The 18,148-nt window shown below is 47.2% G+C and overlaps 1 pseudogene; it reads left to right on the top strand.

Annotated features, from left to right (window-relative positions):
• The first annotated feature begins 1,158 nt into the window (after window positions 1–1,158).
• Window positions 1,159–4,754, top strand: LOC130392765 (uncharacterized; annotated as a pseudogene).
• Window positions 4,755–18,148: the final 13,394 nt, after the last annotated feature.

Below are 18,148 nucleotides of genomic sequence, written 5' to 3'. Positions count from 1 at the left end.
GCGTTTCATGTATAGTATTATTTTCTATTGACCAAACGCATGACTATCTTGTGTTTTTGTGACTCGGCATCAGCAGCAGCACTTGCCTCAACTACGAGCGTGTAGGCAAAAAGCGCGGCTCCTTTAAAATGAAAAGCAAAATCGCAAGAGCGATATGAGCTGTAAATATTTTTGGACAGCGTTGCGTTTTGAGCTATTCGGAGAATTTGCATCTACAGCTTTTGGTGTGAACGAACAGTTATGCATGATACCGCGTCTAGGGGCCGATAGTGGTACCCTTCTTCATGTTATGACTCACCCTGTATTCCAAAACCCTACTACCATACTATTTAGTATGCCGGAAAAATATTGAGTATGTCCCAATACATAGCATGGAAAATGTAGTATGCAAAAATGTTGTTGTATTACATCCAGTCGCGTGTCGCAGGATGCAAGCAAGCATGCTTTTTGGGCTATTCTGCCCCACTATCCTCTCCGCACACAGTAGAAGATATGAGGGAGGCAGATGTGTGAATCGACATCACCTGTTGTACGTTCCAATTGTATGCATACTGTGTGCAACAGTACGTACGTTGTAAGGTTAGCTGCAGTACGAACTACATGTCAAAATATAAAGTAGTGTTTCATCTTGGATAATCCATGCACAACAGTATGACAGTATGACAAGCCTAATGAAGAAAAAAATACCAAGCACATGCAATATAGTTATTGCGTTGATTCAAGAAGCGTGACCTTTTAACGGGCTATAAAGTAGGTACAGGCAATAAAGTAGTAGTAAAGCAGGGTTGCGTTTACACAAGCATGTTAGCAATAGAAAGCCAGATGATTTTCAAAATGTGTTCATGACACATTCAATATGGGCTACCCCTTTTGTTTGAGATTAATGGGAACAAATTCAAGGAATGTTATAGAGAAGGTTGATATAATAGCTGTAGCTCTATTACATTAGTTCCAAGATTTGAGCAAGTTTACCAGGGCCAAGACAACCTCGAACCATCAGGAGCGCAACTGCCTGGGGGGTATGCAGACAAATAGCAGGCACCACGTCTGCCTGCACTTATTTTCCCCAAAGGACAGAGTGAATAGGTTGGTCAGCAGAAATAAAAACAATGGGAATTTAGGTTTTTATGGCCTCACTAGTTTAATTATTCCTACCTGATGTCATCATTGGTCTCCTCTATAGCAGATGCCATCATCGACCTCATGGTTGTCTCCCTCACTCCTTGCCTGTGTTCTTATCCACTGAGTCATATAGTCAAACAACCATTATTTAATTGCTTTGAATAAATTACACATCTTGCTATTGCAATTTTCCAATATAAATAATATTTAGAAATTAATCACTTGGTATCAAGTGGCTGTTCCTATACTTCCACCTAATATTAGACCAACCTGTTGCCTTCCCCTGTCTGTCCTGATTCTTTCTCTCTCTTCTTCTCTGCATTCTCTCCTTCCTCAGCCCTGAATGATATGAACTTTGTATTTAGGAGGTTTAAAATATACAGTCAAACCACATAAAAAAAAACAGATTTTCTAGTTTTAAATTATATCCTTATCGGATACATACTATGTGAACACGTTGGACCCAAAACCAAACAAATGTAAAAAGGGAGTTTAAAATGTATATTATTTTTATGTCAATAAATTGTGTCAATGCCTTGAGCAACTGATACAGCGCACAGGGATCACCCCTGATGAGACGCAGGAGGAGCCAGGCCCGGAGTCACCCCACAGTGCTCGGAACCTTCAAGTACCAGTAGCCCCAGACCCAGGCAGAGTAACCGAACATCGTCGGGTCAAGTGGCCTCCGGCCAGTAAGGAGGGACAGTGGCTCCAGTTCGATGATGATGTGGATACGATCCTAGAATCAGCAGCCAAGGGCGACACAGACGGGAAGCTCAACACCATGGCAACCATCATCATCAGCCTTGCTGTCGAGAGGTTTGGTACAGTGGAGAAGTTGGGTACCAAGACCCCCTACATGAACAACCATAGGGAAGAGAAGATCAGCCAGTTAAGGCAGGAGCTGCGGGTCCTGAAGCGGCAGTACAAGGTAGCGCGAGAAGAGGAAAGGGATGCACTATCAGAACTTCGCGGCATCCTCAGGAAGAAGCTCACTACTCTTCGAAGGGCAGAATGGCACAGACGGCGGGGGAAAGAGAGGGCCAAGAGGCGGTCTGCCTTCATCGCAAACCCCTTTGGAGTCACCAAGCAGTTGCTTGGGCAAAAACGAAGTGGAAACCTTGTTTGTCCCAAAGAGGAGATCGACAACCATCTGTGCAACACATACAGTGATGCTGCTTGGGAGGAAGACCTAGGTACCTACAGATCTTTGATAGACCCCCCAGGACCCACCACAGACTTCAACAGCAAGGAGCCCAGTTGGAAGGAGATTCAGGAAGTTGTCAAGGCAGCCAGAGCCAGTTCAGCCCCTGGACCAAGCGGCGTGCCCTACAAACTATCCAAGAGGTGTCCCAGACTCCTTCACCGGCTGTGGAAGATCCTGAGGGTTATCTGGAGGAGGGGAAAGGTAGCCCAACAATGGAGATTTGCAGAACGTGTCTGGATTACCAAGGAGGAGAATGCTAAGAACATCGAGCAGTTCAGAACGATCTCGCTGCTCAGCGTTGAGGGGAAGATATTCTTCGCCCTCCTATCCCGTCGGTTGACGGAGTTCCTCCTGAAGAACGAGTACATCGACACCTCTGTACAGAAGGGCGGAATCCCAAAGGTGCCAGGATGCCTCGAACATACAGGTGTGGTCACGCAGTTCATCAGAGAGGCAAGAGAAGGGAAAGGAGACTTAGCAGTGCTGTGGCTCGATATCACCAACGCTTATGGATCCATTCCTCATAAGCTAGTGGAAACAGCACTGGACCGGCACCATGTCCCAGGTAAAATTAGGGACCTTATCTTGGACTATTACAAGAGTTTCAAGCTGAGAGTCACCTCTGGGACAGTCACATCTGAGTGGCATCGGCTGGAGAAAGGGATCATCACTGGATGCACTATTTCAGTGATTCTCTTTGCCTTGGCCATGAACATGCTGGTCAAGTCAGCAGAAGTCGAGTGCAGAGTTCCGCTCACCAAGTCTGGAGTCCGCCAGCCCCCCATCAGAGCCTTTTTTGGACGACCTGACAGTAACGACGACGTCAGTGCCGGGGTGCCGATGGATCCTTCAGGGCTTGGAGAAGATCATCACCTGGGCTCGGATGTGTTTCAAGCCTGCAAAATCTAGGTCCCTGGTGCTCAAGAGAGGGAAAGTGACTGACAAGTTCCGCTTCTCTCTGGACGGCACCCAGATTCTATCAGTCACGAGAAACCCATCAAGAGCCTCGGAAAGACCTTTGATTGCACCCTGAAGGACGCTGCATCCATCAAGGCCACAAATCGGGAGCTGGAGGCGTGGCTGACAGCAGTGGACAAGTCGGGTCTGCCTGGTAAATTCAAGGCCTGGATTTACCAGCACGGTGTTCTCCCCAGGATTCTGTGGCCCCTGCTTGTGTACGAGTTTCCAATAACAACAGTACAGGCTTCGAGAGGAGGATCAGCCGTTACCTCCGTAGATGGCTGGGCCTGCCACGAAGCCTGAGTAGCATCGCTCTATACGGGCACAACAACAAACTGAAGCTCCCCATTAGCAGCCTGAATGAGGAGTTCATGGTAACCCGTGCAAGAGAGGTGCTGCAGTACAGGGAATCCAGTGATCCAAAGGTCTCCCAGGCTGGCATCGAAGTCAGGACTGGAAGGAAGTGGAGGGCGCAGGAAGCAGTCGAGCAGGCGGAGTCACGCTTGCATCACAGCGTGCTGGTCGGCCCAGTGGCATCTGGACGAGCAGGGCTTGGTAGCGTTGCAACCACACGCTACGACAAAGCCCTGGGCAAAGACAGACGCCGATTGGTCAAAGAGGAAGTGATAACTGGCGTGGAGGAACTGCGTGCTAGCCAGATGGTGGGGATGCGACAGCAAGGCGCATGGACGAGATGGGAACAGGCAGTGGACCGCAAAATCTCCTGGTCTGAGCTTTGGTAAGCTGAGCCTTACCGGATCAAGTTCCTGATTGCGTCCGTCTATGACGTCTTACCCAGCCCATCCAACCTCTTCTGCTGGGGCAAGTTTGACGCACCATCATGTCCTTTGTGCCTCAGAAGGGGAACGCTAGAGCACATCCTCAGCTGTTGCTCCAAAGCCCTGGGAGAAGGACGCTACACTTGGCGCCACGACCAGGTGCTGAAGGCGATAGCAGAAACCATCTTCACCAGCATCACCCAGAACAAGCCTCTCCGACCAGCAAGGCAGGCGATTGCTTTCATTCGAGCAGAGGAGAAGCCTAAGCCCAAGCCAAGGGGGGCAGCGGGACTCCTTGGAACCGCACCGGACTGGCAGATGAAGGCCGACCTGGGAAAGCAGCTCAGATTCCCAGAGCACATCGTGGAAACCACCCTGAGACCAGACATAGTTCTGTTCTCAGATTCAACCAAACAGGTGGTCCTACTGGAGCTGACAGTTCCCTGGGAGGAGCGCATGGAAGAGGCAAATGAGAGGAAGCGTGCCAAGTATGCCAACTTAGTGGAGGAGTGCCGCAGACGGGGTGGCGTGCCCGGTGTGTGCCAATAGAGGTGGGCTGTAGAGGCTTTGCAGCGCGATCTCTCTGCAAAGCATACAGCATGCTTGGAGTCACAGGTGCACGTCAGAGAAAGGCCATCAAAACCACCACAGAGGCAGCTGAGAAGGCCTCTAGATGGCTGTGGATCAAGAGGGGCGATCCGTGGGTCCATGCTACTTAGACACAAGTTGGGACTTGATCAATCCCGGCTGGGTCGCCTGGTTGAGGGTGTATGATGCTGCGAGACCCGAAACACCCAATGACCACAGGTTCCATCACTGATGATGTGTCTAAGTGCATCAATAGATGTATGTTAAACTACTGTGAACACGTTGGACCCAAAACCAAACAAATGTAAAATGGGAGTTTAAAATGTATATTATTTTTAATTATTACACGGCTCTTCTCAATGCCATGTAACTCTCCGTTCACTTGCATGGGCCTTCACAACTTCCGGCGGTGTCCTGTTCGCCCTATCGGGGCTTTATTTTCCTTACCTTTGTAGACTAATGGCCGCCACATTCGAATCATCCTACTTTTAAGCACAGGAAAATTATATTTTTGGATAATAATAATAATTGATCCGTTTTTTATAGCGCTTTTCTAAGTACTCAAAGATGCTTGACAAATAAGAAAGGAATACATACAGACAGACAGTACAGACAATCAAACAAGCGAAATAAAATAAAATAAAAAAATAAACAACACCACAACAATAGGCAACACATTAAGAGAGCGGGAGAGAGTGGAAGATGGCGGAGGATGATTTGTCAGATGTTGTAGGTGGTCCTGAAGAGATAGGTTTTAAGTTGACTTTTGAATGAAAAGAGTGTATCAGAGTTTCGGATGGCCAGAAGGAGGGCGTTCCAGAGGGTAGGGGCGGCGATGGCGAAGACTCTGTCCCCCAGGGTGCGATACTTGGTCTTGGTGATGGAGGTGAGAAGGTTGGCATCAGCGGAGCATAGGCGGCGAGTAGAGGAGTGGCGATGGAGGAGATCTGTTATGTACGAGAATCTTGAAATTGATGAAGTTGACGGAAGGTGGGAGTAATGTGTTCTCTGGAGGGGGAGTTAGTACGCAGTCGGGCAGCAGAGTTTTGAACGTATTTTAATTTTTGAAGAAGAGTGGAGGGGAGGCCATACTGAATGCTATTGCAATAATCGAGTCTGCAAGTGATGAAGGCGTGGATTAGTGTTTCGGCAGCTGAGGATGAAAGGGTGGGTCGAAGGCGTGCAATTTTGCGGAGGTGGAAGAAGGATGTTTTCCTGACGCTGTTTAAGTGTGACTTGAAGGAGAGCGTGGGGTCCATGATGATGCCGAGGTTTCTGACCAGGGGGGAGGGAGTGACAGAGTGACCATCGATGCAAAGTGGGAAGTTCTGGGAGGTGGGGATGATGGTTTTTGAGCCGAAGATGATAATTTCAGTTTTATTGCAGTTGAGTTTGAGGAAGTTGTGGTCAATCCAGGTTTTGATGTCCGTGAGACAGTTGGTGTGAGTGGATAGGATGGCAGGAGTAATGGCTGTGGTGGTGATGTATAGTTGGGTATCGTCGGCGTAACATTGAAATTGAAGACCATGGCGGCGGATGATGTGACCTAGTGGGAGCATGTAGAGCAGGGGTCACCAACCTTTTTGAACCTGAGAGCTACTTCATAGGCACTGAGTCATACGAAGGGCACCCAGTTCTATACATACTATATACTCTTCTGAAATAACAAATTTGCTCAGTTTGCCTTTAGTTATATATTACTATTAATGATTAATGATACTCATCTATGTGAAGACATGTTAATTAATTAAGTCATGTTAATGATTTCCCACAATAATTATCAACAATGACTTAAAAAAGGTGGGAAAGAGTTGTTCAAGAATGAGTAGTGCTATTTTTAGAACAGGCCTGCGGGCGCCTCATGTGGTCCTTGCAGGCGTCATGGTGCCCGCGGGCACTGTGTTGGTGACCCCTGATGTAGAGGATGAAGAGGATGGGGCCAAGCACTGAGCCTTAGGGGACTCCGTGTGAGACAAGGATGGTGTGGGATTTGTGGTTGTTGATGGAGATGTATTGGAATCTTTCCACTTTATCAGTATCAACTTTATAACTCCGTTTTTACTGGGTCTATTTACATAAAAACAAGACTGCCATAGAGATTGAAGCAAAACAAAATAACCACAAACAAGTCCCTTTATTTTTCTTTTCATGATCTGTTGATCAGTACACAGTTGCAAGACAACAGTAACCTGTCGTTTTACTAGTAGTATATTTAGCTAACCTGAATATTTACAAGCCTCCTCTTGAAACACTGACATAAAAACGACTGTCTTTCAACCATTTTGAAAAGCTTTCTTTCATCCCTGCACTCTTTTTCTATTTTGTGACCCCGAGAGCTTTCTTCTCTGCCTTTCCATATTTAGGTAACGGTCATCAGATGACAGGGACGCGGGAAGTCAGGCCGAAGGGGGGGTGCTGAGAGAGAGTCTATATAATGACGTCATAATAAAGGCTGCGCAACATCCATTGTTTACAGAGACGAGATGACGGGTGACGTCACATTCAGGGCTCCGCTTCTGATAAACCCTCTACTGGTGTGAAAAAAGAGTTCTGCCAACTAGCCACTGTTATTCACAAACGTTAGCAAGTAAACAATGTGGAAATTAGAGTCAACTCAGCTGATACTGTGCTGAATTTGACACACTATCAACATGCCGACAAGTTGTTGCGGTCCGGGATTATACACAACGTTATAACAAGGATTCAGGAGGTTATTTCAAGGTTTACAAAGGAAAGTGACGATAAAAGAAAGCGTTAATTTTCATCCAGAGTTACGAGTTGTCAGATATGAGGAAAGTGACGGTTTCTCCGTCAAATGAACCGTCCGTCTTTGCTCTTTTTTTGCCAACCAGTTTACGTGCGGGATTCCAGAATCAAAACGACAACATTCAACGTGTCTATTAATATGGCAGCAAGATTTTACACCAGTTTTAGAATGTTTACTACAACAGATGTTGAACACCAACATGCTTACGTAAAATCAGCATAGTACCATATTCATCCATGGACAGTTCTGCGTTGTGCGTCATAGCCCACGTCAGCCTACACAGACAATGTTCTAAATAAAATAAAATGATAATATGATAAATATCATAAAAAGGGTGGATGTCAATAATTTAATGAAAAATCATGTTGCATGATAAAATTATACAAAAAAAATTGATTGATTTGTTCAGAAAACTTTCTCACTTGCAGTTACAGCCAGGGGCCGCAAGGGGGGGGGGTGCTGCAGCACCCTAAGCACCCCCACTTCCCGCGTCCCTGTCAGATGACAAAACAATTCAAATGAAAACACTCTGACGCTCGCCTCCAGCGCGTGCTCGAGGGGGCGCGCACTGGTGCGCCGTGTGGGACAAGGAGGAGGGTGGAGGGAGGCGATGGAGCGGGGGGCGCCCTGACGTTCCTCTGTTATTGATCATCATATCATTTACACAAACGCGGTTAAATACAGAAAATGCAGACTCAAATAATTTTACTATTGCTTTGGCGCCCCCTCTAGTGCGGCGCCCCGATGCAACTAAATCTATCTAAAACGCTTGAAGATTTATAATTGTAACCTTATCATTGAACGTTGAGAATATTCAGTCAGTCTTTTAAAAACCAATGAAAATGCGGACTTCAGCAGAGACTCTTCTGAGAGTCATGGTCAGTTCTTGTCCCTCCTACTCCCAAAACGCAATGAAAGATCTGAGCTGTGAACAGTGACCAGTCCCTGGAAGTCCCACCCTCTCTCTTCCCAATACCAACAGATTTGAAGCAACCGACTCCAGGCACCGCTCTCGTGAGATGAGAACATCTGAGAACGAGGTGAGGGAAAGCCTGTTTGGATTTAACATACACTGTGTAGGAGTGCCCCAGAAATTAAAGGCAACATATTATTTTGTTTTCCCAACAAGCAAACAAAGTAGGGGAGAGCCGGATCGATTGAAACACGGGAAGATTGAAACACAGCGATTTCCTCGAAAACCACGCAAGGCTTTCAAATTTCGTCACTACGTTCAGCACGCAAGACTGACCAACCCTGGAAAATTTTGTGTGATGACGTCCCACCGTTCAAATGTTATCCCCCAAAACCTGTTTTCGAGAGCGCCAACTAAAAACATAACATCCCCGACTAACAGGAATAATCCGATTAGTCCCGAAATAAAATGTTTGGCCACACTACGTTATTTAGCAACAGGGGAAATGCAACTTTGCAATGCCGACGATTTAAAATTATCGCAACCATTAGTCAGCCGTGCCATAAACGTTCCTTTGGACATTCAACATTACACAGGATCAAAGCCAACTTCATGGCAATTGCAGGTATGCCCGGTGTGGTCGGTGCTATTGACGGGACGCACATAAAAATAATTGCGCCATCAAAAGACGAGGACGTGTTCGTCAATAGGAAGAAAGTGCATTCCATCAACACGCAGGTTGTTTTTGATGCAAATTTTAACATGGCTACTGGATGTTGTTGCAAAGTGGCCTGGATCTTCAGCTACCCATGATTCGCACATTTTAATGGTGAGCGGTCTGAGGCAGCTTTTTGAGATGTACCAGTTGGGTGTCACTTGCTGGGTGACAGTGACTATCCATGCAAGACGTGGCTCTAGACACCCTACCTCAATCCCCAACCGGGAGCACAGTTAAAATATAACATGTAAGTGATTACGCAGATTACGCTTAGTCCTATGCGTAAAACACATCGTATTGGCTCTTTGACGCCTTTTATTTGTTGAATCCATATTTATTATTGTTAACTGATTTCTTCCATATATGCTAGAGCACACAAACATACACGAAATGTTGTGGAGAGAGGAATTGGGCAGATGAAACGTCGGTTTCATGTCCTCCACGGCGAAATACGCCTCACCCCAGAGAGGGCAAGCACAGTAATCACTGTATGTGCCATTCTACACAACCTCTGCAAGCGGAGGAACATTCCACAGCCAGACGATGATGATGATGATGATGATGATGATCAACATTACAAGGAATTTGGCCGTGTGGAACCGAGTGGACAGGCATTTAGGGATCACTTTGAAAACACATTTTAGGTAAACACCTTGGCACAAATCAGTCAACACTTGTGTAGTTCATAACATTTATTTTCTTTTAAATTTTAGGTGTTTTTATTGTTTGCTTTCTCTCTCTCTTGAACGTGCAGGCTACAGCGTCATTATCGTGGTCTGCACAAAATTGTCATCATGCGTGTATTCTGCTAACTGCACTATAACTACTTAATAGGAATTAATTTCTAGCCTAGGCTATTTCCTTGTTTTTCGGTGATTCAGTGGGCTCGTCTGAACAACCAATCACCGAACTGACCGCTTCTAAACTCGTGCACGAGAATTGACGTAATCCATAGCAACGGCGCGTCACTCTTAGTTCACTCTTTGTGATTTTTCCTTAGTAAGAGTAGGTCTCTGCGGCTTTGTGAATAACTTTTAAGAAAAAACTCCTACGTAAAATGTTTTAGCGCGAGTTAGGAGCACTCCTAGCGGTAAGATAAAATGCTTTGTGAATACGGCCCCAGGAGTCATGTTATCCGGTTGACGTGGTAGTTTTTGTTTAAAATAAGTAAAAGGATGTTCAACTGTGTATCCCTGAACATGACTTAGGACAGGGAAATAAGTAAATTTAATGCAAATTTCGTCGTCCAAAATAAGAAAGGTGAGTTTTAATCGAAATGTGCATCTTAACAATTACGCACAATTACGCACGGCCCAAAAATATTTTTTTACCTATTTATATTATGCGGAATTATGTGAAATTTTAGCAATGACGAGTACACTACTATGTTGTCCGGTATATTGCATAAAAACAAGAGCAAGGTCAATCGTTTATTTTTCAAATATGCTGTTTCATTCGTCCTGCACGTGTGTTTCAAACGTCCCGACTAGGCGGGGCGTTTGAAACAGATGTCAACCTCCGTTCAAAGTTAAAAAACAGCTCGATCATCCAACATATGTATTAAATTACACTAAGAGAGCACACATGTGAGTTGTTGATCACATGTTGAAATTATTTGTATACGTAACGTCATCTTTGAAAAAGACGTTTAACTGAAAAGTGTTTCAATCGACCCGGCTCTCCCCTATATGAGTTCACGAAAGCATGTTTTTGAAGCTGTTTGCTGGAAAAAGCTTTTTTTCTGTTTCAGTTCCTTCAAAATGTGATGTTTCTGGTGTCTGTAGCTTTAATGCAAATTAGCTGCTGCCCATTGACCAATTAGCTGTCAGAGTGAACCACAGCATGGAGGAGAAGTGATTGTAGCTCTATAACTACATAATATTATAATAATAATACTATAATATATAGGTATCTATATAATATATTATACAACGGGGGGCCTAAATCCAGCGATCTGATTGGTTCCTAACTGTTGTATAATGAGCGTATACATAACTGCTATGACGCCCGATCATTTTGTGAAAGTTTGCATATCACTCCGCGCCTGGAAGTAGAAACAGTTACAAAGTAAAACATATGTTGGATGATGGAGAGGGTGTAAATGTTGTTACTCCGGGAGTGAGCAAGGCGATGGAGAGGCTAACGAAAGCTTAGGCACACGGCGAGTGAACTGCTCCATAGGATAAATTGCCGGCGAACCGCTCTAGCCGAGCCTTCTCTCGGAGGGACGCTAAAGTATGTTGCATAGCGACCGTCGTGCATTTTGAAGGCAGCCAGGAGGGACTACTTTTTTGTATTCTTTAATAAAACGGCTACTTTGACTTTCTTGGTTTCTTTTTAAATGTAGTGTGTCTATGACTTTCGTTTTGCCATAATAGTAACCGTTGTATAAAAGCAATAGATCACTTCAGTCAGTGGTATGAGCTCATTATACCACTGTGAAGGGGGTCGCCGGCCCTCCGCTGCGCGTCGGGGCCGGACAACGCGCCTTAACAGTGGTATAATGAGCACATACCACAGCCTGTCGTGATCTATTGCTTAAATATCTTAGGCCCTTTAAGGCCTTTTTATGGTTCCACGTTCCCGCAACGCAATGAACACGCTGCCGTTAGACGCAGTCGTGAAGATTTATGGTTCTGCGTCGGCTTTTAGTAAGCGGACCAATCACAGCCATTGCTGCTGCGTCTCCTCAACGGAAGGTTACGATTTTTTGGAGGCGCGCGTACAGCCCTTGCGTTGGACGCAAGGAGGGTTCGCAAGGAGGGTCCGCAAGGATGTAATGGGTCCGTAACCCCATTACGTTGCGGGAACGTGGAACCATAAAAAACCCTTCAAGGTCATAATTATTTTATTAGCCTAAATTGTTCTTGCTAGGCTGAATCCTCAAAGTCGAGTTTTGATGGACTCATTGCATTGCTTGTGATAAAATATTAAAAGTAACTGATAAAGTGGAGTTAAATGTACAATATTAACTCTGAAGAAATATTGGAAGTGTACTAATCCTAATATGGTAATTCCAAAGTACATCTTCCTCAAAGTACTATACATGAGCAAAAGTACATTGTTACTTTCCATCCCCTTGTGCTCCCTGTATATTTCTCTCTCTCTATCTTGCTCAAGTCACCTCAGAACACAGCAAATGACGAAGCTATGCAGGTTTGCTTCCTCAATCTCTCTGTTTATAGTAGGCCTCTGTATTTGATTAGAATTGATTTAATGTTGCTAGTTCCAGTTGCTTTTAAACCAAGCAGTGTGATGGAAGAGAAAAATCTGTATTGTGTTCCCCATTGATCAAAGCTTGGCTCTCGGTCACAGCTTGATCGAATGCTATGAGGATTCCGCATTACAGGCTATCGGCAAAGTGTGTAATTACTCATTTTCAGACAGACCATCAATAAACTAACAGTAAAATCTATAGCACTTACCATCCAAATAAGTAAAGTGTTTGTCATTGTGATTTTTCATCCCCTGACCGTGAGTCAGCACACAGGCCGGACTGATCCATAGCTTTCCTCTCTATGCAGTAAAGTCGAAAAATCCCCCTCGCTCACATGTCGGAAAGGAAAGACTTTTGTTTTTGCTGGTGGCTGTTGATTTGGCTTAAAAAAATTAAGAAACTAGAGTCCACATGAAACTGTCTATGGCTACTGACACAACTGACCCAATGATGAGCATGGCTGCATTTTCAAAAACACGGCGCCTTCGATTGCTTTTACGATCGCTGACCTCCGAGGCCCTCTGGCCCCCTGATGCAAAACAACAGACACCATGACGGCAATCTATTTCTCGGACGGCGCAATTTATGGGACTATCACTATTAATCATTTGATGCAGAGAATAGATTGCCCTTAATTCATCTGTTGCCCCAACCTGGTAGAAATGCAATTCTCCTCCACTGCCTCGAGTGCTTATCGTGCTGAGCCACAGACGGCCCACAGGCCTGATTTAATATCTGCTTGCATCCGCATGCATATGGCTGGCACGCGTAATCAACCGTCAAGGTGCTGCAAGGCACCCCTATGAATCCTGTAGCCTTGCCCCCTTTTCATAGAGTGTTTATCGCCTGTAGCAACATAGCATAGCTTGAATCTAAAGATGAAGATTTTGCTACCATACTACCCGGAGACGACGGTTTTCAGATTTAGACAGTTTGCACATAAGTTGCTGTGGGCTGATTTTATTGGCCTTGCTGCCCCCTGACAGACTCTCTCAGTTAGTAATGTGGATAGAAATGAATGTGTTCCATGCGAATGTCAAGTATGGGTCTACCCATCATCACATTTTATGTGCATGATCCTATTGTACACGGTGGCTAGAGTTTTAGAGTTTTGCTAAATAATTGAGTTTAAAAAAGAGTCAGTGTACAGAATTGGGTCGCATTTTAGACAGTAAAACATGAAGTGTCTTTGACTCAAAGAGTTCAGTGTATTCTGTACCTTTCTTTTGTGTACTTCTTTCTGGTGTATGGTTCATCTTTGGTCATCTATTTTCTCAAAGTTTTGGACACAGTTATATTGCCACCAGTGGCTATTTGTCTAAGGAAGTTTACCCCTGAGTGGGAAGGAAGTGTCCTCCCTACTGCTGTCAACATGAATTGTAGTTTTTGCTGTTGTTGCTGATGTTGTTGTGTTTGTTATTTGGGGGAGCAAGTGGTGGGCTGTACCAGTTGACACAAATTGGATTGGTGGCATGTCAGATCGGTGGTAAGACGTGTAAAGCGTGACGTGTAAAGCGGAGATCTCCCAATCCTTTTGACATCCCACAGGGCTGTGGGTGTGTGTGTGTGTGCGTGTGTGTGTGAGAGACTTTATCTCTCACACACACAAACCACACAGTCCCAGGAGCGAGCAGGGTATGATATAATAGTAAACACTGGGAGAAATGTGATAGTAAGCAGGGGGGCCAGGCACGTTGTTTTACCCTAGTCTTATTACTTCGAATAAACAGTATGTTTAATTTCATCCAAAAGCTTGATTCTTTGTTTTGTTCGCCTTTATATTATCAATGTTTGGGGTGTCTCTATAGACCTCATGGAACTGTAGCCGAGGATCCTATTTGCTTGCTTTATTTATCTCTCTCTCTCTCTCTAATATATATATATATATATATATATTGTGGCAACCCCGATCCGACGGAGGAGTTAGAGCCCCGCCAGCGCCCTCTCTGCGGGCGGGTAGTCCGTGGGAGATATGTGCCGCTCGGCGCGGCGACGCGGGAGCGCGCATCGAGCGCCCCCGTGCAATCACGGAGATGCGGAGCGGTGGCTCGTTGAGGGGGAGGGTCCCCCGCTGCTGGACCGGTTTGTGATCGACCGCTGCATCCGAGCCCTGCCCACCGGGGGCCAAACGCTGGGCCTCCGGGAACCAACCCAGGTCGGTGAACGACCTTGTGGAATTACTGGAGAACCACCAAGTCACCCAGCGGCTGTGCAGCGGGGCGACCCCGGCCCCCGGTGGGGCGGGGGAGACGCGAACCGAGCGACGCGGACGGACGCCGGAGAGCCAGCGCACCCAGGCACCGCCCTCCCGCGCGCCCGCCTACCCGAACCAGACCATCGCGGACCGCCGAGGGCCCGCCCCTCCGACCCAGAGAGAGGAGTGGAGGTGCTACACGTGCGGCCAGACGGGCCACCTGGCCCGCCATTGTCCCGGAGCAGGGGACGTATCCATGCCCACGGCCAGTCCGTCCGACAGGAGAGGGGGGGTCTGTCTCCGCACCACCTGCTGGTCCCACGAGCGGACCGACACCCCCAGCCTACTGGTACGCGTGGGGAGGCACGACATCCACGCCCTGCTCGACTCAGGGAGCGTGGTTACGCTGGTCCGACCCGGCCTGGCGGACGGGACCTCCGGGCGGAGGATCGCCGTAGGCTGCATCCACGGGCAGACCGAGTCCTACAACACGAGGCAGATCACTGTTCAGACCCCGAAGGGCACCTTCATGGTTCGGGCCGGGCTGGTCCCGAACCTCCCGATGCCCCTCTTAATCGAGCGGGACTGCCCGATCTTCGCCCAACTGCTAGGGGCCGAGCTTCAGGCACCCCGGCGCCGACCACCTCGGCGGCCCGCCTATATGGCCTCCCTCCCGCCCCGAGTGCCAACGCACCGCCCCGAGACCCACTGTACGGAACCCCCTCATACCGATGCCGCTGATAGAAGTCCCGTTCGACCGGCTGGGTCTAGACATCGTAGGTCCCCTCCCCAGGACTAGTCGAGGCCATCGCTACGTCTTAGTTATGGTGGATTACGCCACTCCCTACCCAGAGGCAGTTCCTCTCCGTGCCACCACAGCCAAGGCGTTGGCGAGGGAACTAATGGTTTTATTCAGCCGGGTGGGGATAGTCCGAGAGATCCTGATGGATCAAGGGTCCTGTTCTATGTCCCGGGTTTTAAAGGACCTCACCAGTTTGTTGCAGATCCGCCACCTTCGGACCTCCGTCTACCACCCCCAAACCAACGGGTTGGTGGAGAGGTTCAACAAAACCCTGAAGTCCATGCTGAAGAAGGTCATGGAAGCAGACGGAAAAAAGGCCTCGAAGAGGCGTCCTACCTGGGCTACCGAGTGGGGAGGGGCAGCGTGAAGCTGCAAGAGGAGAAGGTGCAGACCATCCGGACCTGGCCCCGGCCGAGGATGAAGAAGCAGGTGAAGTCATTCCTGGGACTCGTGGGGTACTACCAACGCTACATCCCTGCGTTCGCAACACTGGCCAGCCCCCTCCACGCGGAGGGCTCTGCCTGACCGGGTCGAGTGGACGGAGGAGGTCGAGGAGGCGTTCTCGTGCCTCCGACGGGCCCTCTGCACCGAGCCCCTCCTGATCACCCCGGACTTCAACCTCCCCTTCGTCGTCCACACCGACGCGTCCGAGGTGGGGCTGGGAGCGGTCTTATCCCAGGTCCGGTCGAGCGAGGAGCTCCCGGTGACCTATATCAGCCGGAAACTCATGTTCAGCGAGAAAGCCTACTCGACCGTGGAGAAGGAGGCGCTGGCGATAAAGTGGACCCTGGAGAAGCTTCGCTACTACCTCCTCGGACACACCTTCACCCTGGTCACAGACCACGCCCCCCTGAAGTGGATGGCCACGGCCAAGGATGCCAACGCCCGGGTGACGCGCTGGTTCCTGGCCCTGCAGGATTATCACTTCCAGGTGGTCCACCGGCCCGGACGCGCACATGCCAACGCAGACGCACTGTCCCGGAGGGACGCCTGCCTAGGCCTGTCCCGGGGGGTCCCCGACTTGCAGCTGAGGGTGGGGGTGTGTGGCAACCCCGATCCGACGGAGGAGTTCGAGCCCCGCCAGTGCCCTCTCCGCAGGCGGGTAGTCCGTGGGAGATATGTGCTGCTCGGCGCGGCGACGCGGGAGCGCGCATAGAGCGCACTTGCGCAATCACAGAGATGCGGAGCACCCGGCGGAGGGAGACGGCGGAGGGTTCTTAAGGACCGAGCGCGCACCAGTCAGGGGAATGCGGCCGAGGTAGAAAGACGCAGTAGGGGGAGATTACCCTGCCCCACGCTAACGCCATTACGCCTCTCCCCAGGACTAAGCAACCGAAGACGCAGGGGATCGAGACGCCGCCCCCGCAGCAGGACCAGACCCGGAGCGGTGTCCTTTTTTCCCATACCAGGAAGAACCTGAGTTTACTTTTTCGTTACCATTTTTGCACGTGTGGTAATACGCAATAAAAAACCATTGACCCACACCCTGTTTGGTGCGTCTCCTTCGGGAATCTCAGCCGCCGACGATCGGGGTTGCCACTATATATAAATATATATATATATAGATTGATTTGATTTATTTGGAATAAAAGACAGATCCAAAGGATATAAGAAAAACATGGCAAAGTGCGAGCACTTATTTCCATCATGGTCCCTGTCTGATGTTACAAGACAGGACATATATCCACCTAAAACAAAAAATGAAAAAATTGACTATGAGAGGCTAAACACATAAAATAATCTTCCATAACTATAGACAAACACCAACAGACAACATGGAGGAAGACATGTTATTGCCACTAGGGATTTAAATTCACCATGAGCCAGGATTTCACCTTTTTTCTGAAACAATGATAGTTATCTATGCTCTTAATTTCCAAAGGTAATTTATTCCAGTTCACCACACCACTATATTGAGAGTACACTTAACAATGTTTGTTTTGAACTTAGGCAAGTACAAGTCTATATTACTAGCTCTGGTGTGGTAAGCATGGGTATCCCTACTCCTTATGAAGTGATTTTAAAGGTATTCCGGTGACTTGTGATTGCAAACATTATGGACCATTCTGCTCACATGCTCCCTTAATGTGAGCCCCGGCACTACCCTGACTAACCTATTCTGAGCATCCTGCAGTTTGTCTTTTAGGGCCTTAGTAAGACCAACATACCATGAGCCACAGCCGTAATCAAAGCAGCATAAAACCAGTGAATTAGCTAGCAGTCTGAAGCTAACTGCATCAAGGAATGGAGCTTTCCTATCTAGGAATCAGAATATATATACTGCAAATAACTTAATTTTCCACACACCTTCGGTATTTTTTGATTATGGATAGTAATAGCTTATGTATCCGACTTCGTAAACATGTGGCTCGTGATCTGTTCACTGGAATGGGAGAGCTGTCCTCTTGCTATTCAGGCTGAACACTAAGCTTTGTGTGTTTCTCTGATACTGCAGGCAAACACCAGTTGTTTCAGAGTTGCGAGGGGCCGCTAGAGATTTCACAGATGCTTGAGCACAGTTATCCGAGGGACCTCCGATACAAGAAGGGGAAATGAAATAGTATACTATACTATACTGATAGTAAATAATGCTGATAGTATATTCAGATTCATGCTTTTGGTTATTATTAATATCAATACTAAATATAATAATAATAATAATATTAATAATAATGTATGAATATTATTATTAATACATTGTACATTATTATTATTATTGTTATCATCATTAAAATAAGTACGTAGTAGTGGTTGAAATAACAGCAGCAGCAGTGTTGCAATTTTTGTTTATATCTGAAGAGGGCAGAGTTACCTTGTTGCAGTAATGCGAGCAGATGTAGAATGTTCTTCAGTGCCAACAAATTCCCAGTTGTTTCTTAGC

The sequence above is a fragment of the Gadus chalcogrammus genome, chromosome 12, assembly GCF_026213295.1.
Source record: "Gadus chalcogrammus isolate NIFS_2021 chromosome 12, NIFS_Gcha_1.0, whole genome shotgun sequence".
NCBI classification, from domain to species: Eukaryota; Metazoa; Chordata; class Actinopteri; order Gadiformes; family Gadidae; genus Gadus; species Gadus chalcogrammus.
This window is presented reverse-complemented; position numbering and strand designations above follow the sequence as displayed.